The sequence below is a fragment of the Mastigoproctus giganteus genome, chromosome 5, assembly GCF_048544385.1.
Source record: "Mastigoproctus giganteus isolate SK-2022 chromosome 5, ASM4854438v1, whole genome shotgun sequence".
In the NCBI taxonomy this organism is placed as follows: domain Eukaryota; kingdom Metazoa; phylum Arthropoda; class Arachnida; order Uropygi; family Thelyphonidae; genus Mastigoproctus; species Mastigoproctus giganteus.
In genome coordinates this window covers 185,899,226-185,911,270 of record NC_143579.1, presented here as the reverse complement: position 1 = coordinate 185,911,270, position 12,045 = coordinate 185,899,226, and the positions used below count along the sequence as shown (strand labels likewise).

The 12,045-nt window shown below is 38.5% G+C and overlaps 1 protein-coding gene across 1 annotated transcript in view; it reads left to right on the top strand.

Moving 5' to 3' along the window:
• Positions 1-12,045, top strand: part of LOC150085928 (arylsulfatase B-like) — a 143,810-nt gene that overhangs the window by 21,079 nt on the left and 110,686 nt on the right. The window lies entirely within an intron of this gene.

Sequence of the window (12,045 nt, the reverse complement as noted above, 5' to 3'; positions counted from 1 at the left end):
ATTCACTAATCTTGTTGCCCTTCTCTGTACTCGTTCCAGCATCTCTACATCCTTCTTGAAATGAGGCCTCCAGACCTGTATACAGTATTCTAGGTGTGGCCTGACCATTGCCTTATACAAGGGAATAATCACCTCCTTATCCCTGCTAGAAAAATTCGTATATATCATCGACAATACACCATGAGCTACTCTTGCAGCCCGTCTGCACAGCTCAGAAAACTTCATATCTGCCTGCACAACCACCCCCATGTCCTTTTCATTCTCTACCACTGTCAGTGTAGTACCACAGAGTTGATACGTTGCTCTGGGGTTGCTGTTTCCCATATGTAGTACTTTACATTTGTCAATGTTAAACTTCATTTGCCACCTCTCAGCCCATCTGCTCAACCTTTTCAGATCCTGTTGCAGTAGCATAGTGTCAGTAGTGTCCTTGACAACCCTGCCAACCTTCGTATCGTCTGCAAACTTGGACATTAAGCTTGATATACCATCATCAATATCATTTATAAATACAGAAAACAATAATGGACCCAATACTGAACCCTGAGGGACTCCACTAATAATATTAGTCCATGATGAGCAGTGTCCATTGATTACCACTCTCTGTCTTCTCCCCCTCAACCACCCCTTTATCCATAGCAGCAATTTGCCTCCAATGCCACACTGCTCCAATTTGTGCAGCAGTCTTCCATATGCAACAGTATCAAAAGCCTTTCTAAGATCCAAGTATATAATATCAAAGTTATTCCCTGCATCCAGTTCTCTATGACTGCATCATAGTATCCAATCAAATTGGTCAGGCAAGACTTCCCCTTAACAAAACCATGCTGTGTCTGAGCTATAACTGAAGTCTTGTCTAGGTGATCCTGCAGTGCTTCTTTAACCAGTGCCTCCATTAGTTTTCCAGGAACAGAAGTTAAACTAACAGGTCTATAATTACTTGTGTCGCCCTTTGATCTTCCTTTGTGAATTGGGGTCACATTTGCACATCTCCAGTCCATGGGTACCTCCCCTGAGTCCAAGGATGCTCTCATAATTATGGCTAAGGGTTTGCTTACTTCCTTTGCTGCCTCCTTTAATATAACTGGATAGATCCCATCCACCCCCAGGTGCCTTTCTTATATTTATCTTCAACAATTTTTCCTCCACTTTACTCTCAGTTATTACAAGATTCTCTAGCTTACTGCCAGAGTTGAATACACCTCTGGCATTCTCCTCGCTGAATAACTCCTCATGTGTGAATGTCGATGCAAAATGTTCATTCAGTTTGTTAGCTACCTGAGCAGGATCATCAACAGTTGATCCATCGATATCAAGTGGACCAATCTGATTCATCCCCTTCCTTCTAGAGTTTACATAAGTAAAGAACTCTTTGCTGTTTTTCTTTGCATCCCTTGCCAAAGATTTCTCGTAATCTTCCCTCACCTGCCTAAACTCCTTTGTAACTTGGTTACAGATCAACTTGTATCTGTCATAGGCTTCTGTGTCACGTGTTAATTTGTATGTATCCCATGCATTTTTCTTCTCTGCCATATGTCTCATTAGTTCATCTGACATCCACTTAGGCCTAAACCTTGAACAATATTTCTTAGTTGGTATGTAAAGCCTAGTAGCTTCCAAGATAAGTTCTTTGAATGCTTCCCATTTTGAATTTGCTGTTGGTAACATCATCAGTTGGTCCCACTGTATAGAATTTAAATACTGTCTCAGTGCATCGTAGTCGCCTTTATGAAAGCAATAATCCTTCCCTTTACCCCTAATGGTAGTTACCTCTTTCAGTAACTCCCACTTCAGCACACTGTGATCACTGCCACCTAGTGGTTCATTTACCTGCAGATTCTTAATGCATGAAGAATCACTGCTGATAATCAAATCAAGAGTATTACTCCCTCTAGTTGCCTCCCGAACATGCTGATGAAGAAAACAATCATCCAATAAATCCACAAAAGCCTTGCTAGTGTGTGAGTGACCAGCCCCCAAATTCCAGTCAATATCTGGGAAATTAAAATCCCCCATTATAAGACTCTCTGATTTACTGGCCCACTCTATTTCCTCGTACAGTTTCTTATTATACTCATCAGAGTCATTAGACCTATAGCACACTCCTACTGTAAATTTTGATCTCCCAATGCTTATGTCACACCAAACTGACTCGACACTGCACTGTCCAGCGATGTCGACTGGCTTCACTTCCTTGGATTTTATGTGTTTCTTAACTAATAGCATAACCCCTCCTCCCTTCCTATCCTGTTTATCCTTTTTGTAGACGTTGTGCTCCCCAAATTCTAGTTCTGCATTCCTTATATCTGTGTGACACCACGTCTCTGAAATCCCCACAATATCTGCCTTTGATGTTTTGAGCAATACCTCAAATTCATCAAATTTATTTACTAAATTCCTAGCATTGGTGTACACGCAAGTATACATGCACCTGTTCTTTTTCTTAGCTACCCTAACACAACCTATGTGTTTATTTGTACGCCAGTGATTCCCAGCAGTCTCTGAAATATCCTGCATCTTATTTTCCAGGCTGTGGCTCATTCCAATAGAAGCAGTGCAAGAATCACTTTTACCTCTGCCAGTGGCTACTGTTAATCTATTAGTCCTTGTATCCCCCCAATCTAGCAGTTTTCCGACCCACCTAACACTGCCTCGATAACATCAGCAAACATTCTTGCACCCTTTCTATTTAAGTGTATCCCATCAGTGTAGAAGCAGTCTCTCCTGTTAACAAACTATCCTGTTAACTATCCTAAACTGTCTTTCCTCAATTTGAATTTATGCCTTCTCAGGTGATTATTCTTAGCGAGAGAAAGAATCCCATCAGTATTGAGCATACTCAAACCATTCAAGGCTTTATACACCTCAATCAGATAACCTCGCAGGTGCCTAGTCTCCGGACACTGTAATTTGCAAAATTTAAGCTTTTCTTCATAAGAGCAACCCTTCGTTCCATTCACTAATCTTGTTGCCCTTCTCTGTACTTGTTCCAACAGCTCTACATCCTTCTTAAAATGAGGCCACCAGACCTGTATACAGTACTCAAGTTGTGGCCGCCTGACCATTACCTTATACAAGGGGATAATCATCTCCTTATCCTTGCTAGAAAAATTCCTGTATATCATTGACAAGACTCCATGAGCTATTCTTGCAGACCATCTGCACTGCTCAGAAAACTTCCTATCTCACTGCACAATTACCCTTAGTTCCTTTTCGTTCTCTACCACTGTCAGTGTGGTACCACAGAGTTGATACGTTACTCTGGGATTACTGCTTCCCATATGTAATACTTTACGTTTGTCAATGTTAAACTTCATTTGCCACCTCTCAGCCCATCTGCTCAACTTTTCTAGATCCTGTTGCAGCAGTGTACTGTCATTAGTGTCATTAACAACCCTGCAACCTTCGTAACGTCTGCAAACTTGGACATTAAGCTTGATATACCATCATCAATATTATTTATAAATACAAAAACACTGAACCCTGAGGAACTCCACTAATAACATTAGTTCACGATGATCACTGTCCATTGATTACCACTCTCTGTCTTCTCCCACTCAACCATCCCTTTATCCATAGCACCAATTTTCCTCCAATGCCATACTCCTCCAATTTGTGCAGCAGTCTTCCATGTGCAACAGTATGAAAAGCCTTTCTAAGTTCCAAATATATGATATCAAAGTTATTCCCTGCATCCAGTTCCTTTGTGACCACATCATAGTTTCCAATCAGATTGGTCAGACAAGACTTCCCCTTAACAAACCCATGCTGTTTCCGAGCTATAACTGAAGTCTTGTCTAGATGCCTGCAGTGCTACTTTAACCAGTGCCTCCATTACTTTCTTTAGAACAGATGTTAAACTAACAGGTCTGTAATTACCTGTTCACCCTTTGATCCTCCTTTGTGAATTGGGTCACATCTGCACATCTCCATTCCATGGGTACCTCCCCTGAGTCCAAGGAAGCACTCATAATTATGGCTAAGGGTTTGCTTACTTCCTTTGCTGCCTCTTTTAATATAACTGGATAGATCCCATCCATCCCAGGTGTCTTCCTTATGTTTATCTTCAACAATTTCTCCCGCACTGTGTTCTAGGTTATTACAAAATCATTTAGCTGACTGCCAGAGTTTAATACGCCTCTGGCATTCCTCTCTCTGAATAACTCCTCCTGTGGAAATATAGATGCAGAATACTCATTCAGTTTGTTAGTAACCTGAGCAGGATCATCAACAGTTGAACCAGTGATATGAAGTTTACCAATCTGATTCATACCCTTCCTTCTAGAGTTAACATAAATGAAGAACTCTTTTCTGTTTTTCTTTGCGTCCATTGCCAAAGATTTCTCGTAATCTGCCTTTGCCTGCCTAACCTCCTTTGTGACTTGATTACAGTCCAGCTTATATATCTACCACGTCACCTGAAAATTTATGTGCATCCCATGCATTTTCTTCTCTGCCTTGAGTGTCATTATTTCATCTGATATTCATTTGGGACTGAACCTAGAGCAGTATTTCTTAGTTGGAACAAAAAGCCTAGTAGCTTCCAAAATTACTTCCTTGAATGCTTCCCATTTAGAATTTGTTGTTTGTAGCATCATCAGTTGGTCCCACTGTACAGAACCTAAAAAATCTCTGAGACCTCTGTAGTATCTTTACGAAAGCAAAAACCCATCCCTTTATCCCTGATGGTAGTTACCTCTTTGAGTAAATCCGACATCAGCATACTGTGATCACTGCCACCTAGTGGTTCCTTATCTGCATATTCTTAGTGCATTAACAATCACTACTGATAACCAGATCAAGAGTATTACTCCCTGTAGTTGCGTCCTGAACCTACTACTGCTGTAGAAAACCATCTTCCAATAAATCCACAAAAGCATGCTAGTGTGTGATTGACCAAACCGCAAGTTTCAATCAATATCTGGGATGTCATAAATTACATCCCAGATATTGACGAAGGCATGATGTCAAAATTTGCAGATGACATAAAGATTGGCACAGTCATTAATGATCAGTGCCAAGCAGTGCTTCTTCAGGATGACTTGAACAGACTTCAGATGGTCAGAGAATTGGCAGCTATGTTTTAAAGCTGCTAAATGCAAGATCCTACACTTGAGGAATAGCATAGCAGGTGACAAATAAATTATATACTTGTTGGGGTTGAATTAAAAACAGTGGAGTTACAACACAGGCAGATATGAAGTTTTCTGAACAGTGTAAACATGCAGCCAGCAAAGCCCATGGTTGTCTTGTTGATGATTTATTGAATGTTATCCTGTAGAGAAAGGGAGGTCCTAATTTCACTGTATAAGGTAATTGTAGGACACGTTTGGAATACTGTGTTCAAGTATAGAGATCTAATGTGAAAAAAGACATTGACCTTCTTGGAGGGGGTCCACTGGTGGGCAGCTCAAATAGTGATATCGGCAAAAGAACAACATCCATTCCTCTAAAAGTTTGTCCAGTTACTCTTTGAATTTAAACTTATCAACCCCCACAATGACGGAAGGAAGTTTGTTCCACCAATTAACCACCTACTGGCTAAAGCAAATTTCCACACATGTATTCTGCAACTGTCTTTCCTCTATTAGAATTTATGCCCCCTCAGGTTCGTAATCTGAGCAAGTGGAAGAATCCCACCAGAATTCAGCATGCACAACCCATTCAAAGCCTTATACATCTCAATCAGATCACCTCGCAGGTGCCGAGTCTCCAGCTGCTGCAGTTTGCAGAACATAAGCCTTTCTTGGTAAGAGGACTCCTTCGTTCCCCTCACCAATCTTTTTGATCTTCTCTGTACATGCTCAAGCAACTCTACATCCTTCCTAAAATGAGGCCTCCAGACTTGTATGCAATACTAATTGCATGGCCTGACAATTTCTTTATACAAATGGATAATTGCCTCCTTTCCTCCTTTTACTAGCAAAATTCCTGTATATCATTGACAGTACCCCATGACCTGCTCTGGCAGCCCGTCTGCACTGCTCAGAGAACTTCATATCTGACTACACAATTACCCCCAGGTCTTTTTCATTCTCCACCTCCCTGAGTGTGGTACCATACAGTTGGTATATTTCTCTTGGGTCACTGCTACCCATATGCAGTACTTTACATTTGTCAATGTTAAACTTCAGTTGCCACCTCTCAGCCTATCTGCTCAACTTTTCCAGATCCTGTTGCAGTAGCACACTGCCATTACTGTTATTAACAACCCTGCCAACCTTTGTATCATGCTGATATACCTGATATACCTTCATCAATATCTGAGAGTAAAGTGGAGGAGAAATTGTTGAAGATAAACATAAAAAAGGCCACTGGGGTCGATGGGATCTATCCAGTTATATTAAAAGAGGCAGCAAAGGAAGTAAGCAAACCCTTAGCCATAATTATGAGTGCTTCCTTTGACTCAGGAGAGGTACCTATGGACTGGAGATGTGCAAATGTGACTCAATTCACAAAGAAGAATCAAAGGGTGAACAGGTAATTACAGACCTGTTAGTTTAATCTCTGTTCCAGGGAAATTAATGGAGGCATTGGTTAGAGAAGCACTGTAAGATCAACTAGACAAGACTTCTGTTAAAGCTTGGACACAGCATGGGTTTGTTAAGGGGAAGTCTTGTCTCACCAATTTGATTGGATGCTCTTATTATTATTATTATTATTATTATTATTATTATTATTATTCGCTATATGGTGCAAGGAAGCCTGAGGCTTATGCTGCACCAGTCAAAAAAAAAAAGAAAAAAAAAATTCCCGAGTTACCCTAAGAGAGAGTGAGAGAGAGAAGTAGAAGGGACTCACCAAGAAAGAGAAGAATGATGATATCCAGCTCAGGACCCTGGGGTTAATGATGTGGTCACAAAGGAACTGGATGCAAAGAATAATTTTGATGTCATATATTTGGGTCTTAGAAATGCTTTTGATACTGTTGCACATGGAAAACTGTTGCACAAATTGGAGCAGTGTGGAAGCAAACTGCTGCTATGGATAAAGGGATGGTTGGGTGGGAGAAGACAGAGAGAGAGAGAGTGGTAATCAATGGACACTGCTCTTCATGGATTAATGTTATTAGTGGAGTCCCCCAGGATTCAGTGTTGGGTCCATTGTTATTTTCTTTATTTATTAATGATAATGATGATGGTATGTCAGGCTTAATGTCGAAGTTTGCAGATGATATGAAGATCGGCAGGGTTTTTAATGACAGTAAGGATGGTATGCTACTGCAACAGGATCTAGAAAAGTTGAGCAGATGGGCTGAGAGGTGGCAACTGAAGTTTAACATTAACAAACGTTAAGTACTGCATGTGGGAAGCAGTAACCTAAGGGTAACGTATCAACTGTGTGGTACTACTGACAGTGGTAGAGAATGAAAAGGACCTGGGGGTAACTGTGCAGTGAGATAGGAAGTTTTTTGTTCAGTGCAGATGGTCTGCAAGAATAGCTCGTGGAGTCTTGTAAATAATATACAGGAATTTTTCTAGCAGGGATAAGGTGGTGACTATCCCCTTGTATAAGGCAATAGTCAGGCCACACCTTTAGTACTGTATACAGGTCTGGAGGCCTCATTTTAAGAAGGATGTATAGCTGCTGGAATGAGTACAGAGAAGGGCAACAAGATTAGTGAATGGAACAAAGGGTTACTCAGCAAAGGTAAAGACAGCCAACACGAGAACGACGAGAAACGTCAGATAACTTACGTGGAAAATTAGTTTCCCTATATGGCACTCTAGCGCTGCTCGTTCAGTAAACAGACAGTAGGAGTTATCGATCTGTAGCAAAGTCGAGAACGGTATATTGATTGACAGGTAGGCATGGCAAATGATGTTCTGATTGATGCACGAACACAACACATGATAACATCGGTTTAGTATCACTTTAGTAGTTGTTATTTTGTTTTTAGGAGCATTAGCAACTAAGGCCATATTGCTCCAGGAATATGCGGTGGTCATTCCCTGACCTTTCCGCATCCTCCGTATTTGGTGGCTCACGGGCTTGAACCCCAGTCTAATCAAGAAGCATGTGCTATGCACTGCTGCTCCTGCCCACCTGGCTACGGAGGTGCCTCTTTAGTAGCACTTAGAAGCAATAATGGTAATTTGCCCTAATGAAGGCTTTCCATAATGGTGAAAAAAGGTTGGGTTACCTCCACTTGAACCCCTGCCGAAGTGGAGGGGTTAACCTAACCTTTTTTTCTTTAGAATCACAGTCATATTTAGAAATACATTCATAAAAAAATAAATTTTTTTATGACTGTATTTTTATTTTTGATTTTGGCTCTAGACCGATAACATCTACCATCTGTTTACCGTGTGAGCAGCACTAGAGTCTGGTGTCGGGAAACTATTTTCCGCATAAGTTATCCAATGTTTCTCGTTCTAGTGTTGCCTTTCTTTACCTTAGCCGGTTACTCTTATGAAGAAAGGCTTAAGTTTTGCAAATTACAGTGTCTGGGGACTAGACACCTGCAAGGTGATCTGATTGAGTATATAAGGCCTTGAATGATTTCATCATGCTTGATGCTGATGGAATTCTTTCTCTTGCTCAGAATAATCGCCAGAGAGGAAATAAATTCAAATTGAGGAAAGGCAGTTGTAGGATAGATGTGCAGAAGTTTGCCTTTAGGCAGCGGGTGGTTGATTGCTGTAACAAATTTTCATCTGATGTAGAAGTTGATAGATTAAATGGATTCAAGGCAGAACTAGACAAACATTTAGTGAGTGGATGGGTGAAATGAGAAGGTTTTTTTTTTTTTTTTAGCTGATGCTATATAAGCTTGTTTTCTTTTATTATATGTCTTTGCTAATATTCATGCTTTCTGATTCTTCATTTTCTTCAGTGCGTGTTCAACCTCATCATGAAGAATATCAGGTATGTTGTATGTGTTGCTAATTTGTGATCCATCTTTCCGACTGGTGGCCTCATTTCCTTGCTCCTTATATAATTCTTTATAGTAGTCTTCTGCTATTTGAATTATGCCTTCTCTGCTATTTATAAGTATACCATTGCAATTCTTCAGTTTCAGTATCATTTGATCATTTGTCTTTCTGTATTACTGCTCATGGCTGCTGATTATGGCCTCTTTTTTCCGTTAATGCTTGTTCTACTTTTCTTGTGTTAAATCTTCTTATATCCTCTCTCAGTCTCTTTCTAATGGTTTTGCATAACTCAGTATACTCAATTTTGTCCTTATCAGTGTTTATCTTGCCCTTCATTTGTCGTCTTCAGTTCATCATGAAAAGTGTTTCTTGGCTAACTTTTTCTTCTTTGGATTTCTTTTTAACTATAGGTTTCTCAGGCTTTATCACTTTCAGAAAGTTGTATTCCTCATGTTGTTCTTGAAAGGTCTTCAGAAGCTCAAACTTGTTCTTAAGTCCAGTACATACTGCTTTTTCTCCTCTTTTGTTATCTCAAAGACCTTCATATTATTTACTCAAGTCAGTTTTTTCCTTTCTTTTCTCACATCTATATCAAGTGTGCATCTAACCATTCGGTGATCTCTTCCAACATTTACCTTATTCAGGACGGTAACATCATTCATAATATATCTTCTGTTCGTGAAGATGAAGTCAATTTCATTAGTTGTTAATCCTTTTGGACTCTTCCATGTCCACTTTCTGTTCACCCTTTTCTTGAAAAAAATGTTCATTACTAACAATCCTCAAGATTCTGCAAATTCCACAAGTCTTTCACCTCTTTCATTTCTTTCACCAATTCCAAAATTTCCTATAGTTCCCCTTTCTGTGCTGTTTTGTCTTTTTCTAACCTTAGCATTGAAGTCCCCCATAATGATAGTGTAGTGGGTTTTCTGCTCATCTAGAAGACTCTCAATTTTGGTGTACATTTCTTCAACCTTTTCATCATCATGGCTTGATGTTGGTGCATATATCATTACAACCTTTAGCTTGTACCTCTTAGAAATCCTGAGTATTAGTCTTGACACCCTTGGTGATGTACTTTTGAATTCCAAAATGTTGTTTTTTATATCTTTATGGACCAGAAAGCCAACTCCATATGTTGTTCTTGAAAGGTCTTCAGAAGCTCAAACTTGTTCTTAAGTCCAGTACATACTGCTTTTTCTCCTTTTTTGTTATCTCAAAGACTTTTGTATTATTTAGTCAAGTCAGTTTTTTCTCTTTCTTTTCTTACATCTATATCAAGTGTGCATCTTACCATTCTGTGTGATCACTTCCAACATTTACCTGGTTCAGGACGGTAACTTCATTCATAATATATTTTCTGTTAGTGAGGATGAAGCCGATTTCATTAGTTTTTAATCCATTTGTGCTCTTCCATATCCACTTTCTGTTCACCCTTTTCTTTAAAAAAACTATTCATTACTGACATTCCTCAAGATTCTGCAAATTTCACAAGTCTTTCACGTCTTTCACCAATTGCAAAATTTCCCATAGTTTCCCTTTCTGCACTGTTTTGTCTCTTTCCAACCTTAGCATTAAAGTCCCCCCATAATTAATGGTGTAGTGATTTTCTGTTCATCTAGAAGTCTCTCAGTTTAAGTGTACATTTCTTCAACCTCTTCATCATCATGGCTCGATGTTGGTGCATATACCATTTTTTACGGTGCATAACCTTTAGTTTGTACCTCTTAGAAATCCCGAGAAGCAGTCTTGTATTACTATTATGCAGTATGTTATCTTTCCTAAATTGTTTTTCCTTGAAATCAAGGAATAACATTGAGATCATTATTACAAAAGAAATAAAATACATTAATTTGGACAAAATATAAATTTATACACTTGGACAAATGTCACATTAATTCAGCTGGCAAATTTACTCTAGATACATTTAATTTATTTACAGATTACCTGATAACTCAAATTTATTTGCCTGATAACATAATTTTATTTGCTTTTGAGAGTGGTCATTTAGTATTACTGATATGTCCAGAGATCAGAATTTGTGAAATACAAATTCTGTATCCTGTATTCAGAAATTATTAATTACCTTTAATGATATGGATGGTCAATACTGGTTGAGTGTTTTAAACTTATTAAAATTGGTGTTTATTTCTAGTTTATGCTTTCAGCGGACCTGGAAATATATATGTTCATATAATCATATACAGAGGGTAAATAAATATAGCCAGATGGAAATTACAGAATATGGTTTTTTTCTCCCCTCTCTGTATATTAAGCCTATTTTTAAAGGTTGTATGACTGAGGCTGGCTGTTAAAATCATTCTTGAAAAATATTTTTTTTGTAAACGAACTTGACCCTCCTCGCTATTCCATTATTCAGGTTGATTAATAAAGTAGGTATTGATTCTTATCTATTTATCTGTGATGAATGACATGAAAAAGATATAGAAAAAATAATCCTTACCTCTTGTTATTTAACTCCTATAGTATGCTATAAAGATTGACATTGGCTATTTATCTTTAGCCCTTTAACCTTTAGTTTTCTGTCTACTGCTCTAGAATCATAGTTCTATATGATAATTTATATTATGTGAACTGAGGTTTATGTAATTGCTTTTGGACTGACTGAAAAATTTGCAAGGTTTGCTAATGATCCGATGTTATATTTTCTATAACATTTTTCTTTGTAAAATAAACTGATGTTTTCTTGTTTATAGCACTGTCCAAGAAGTATCAGTAATAGAGGGAAAGAAGGAGACTTCTCCTTTATTTAAAAAGTGCACATTTACATTTTTTGACATTAGATGTGAACAAATTCTTTCACCTCTCTCTCTGTCCAGTTTTCATCATGAACTGAAGTGCATGATGACAAAGATTGAAGGTTTATCCCTATACCCCTGCTTTTTTTGAGCAAAGAGCATATACCTTTGCCTTTTGATTAAGTACCATTGCTGTATGCATTTTACTTTTATATGCCCTGCATCTGCTGCTTTTATGTAGTATACTCTCTGCCTTTTTATTGCTACAGCCCTGGCTGCTAGTAAATAAGATAGGTTTTTGTTTTCAAAACTTATTTAATTGTTATTGTGTGTCTGTTATATATGCACATTATGTAGAATACAAATATATTTTATCTAGTTACATTAAAAATTGATTGTTGATTTGCATA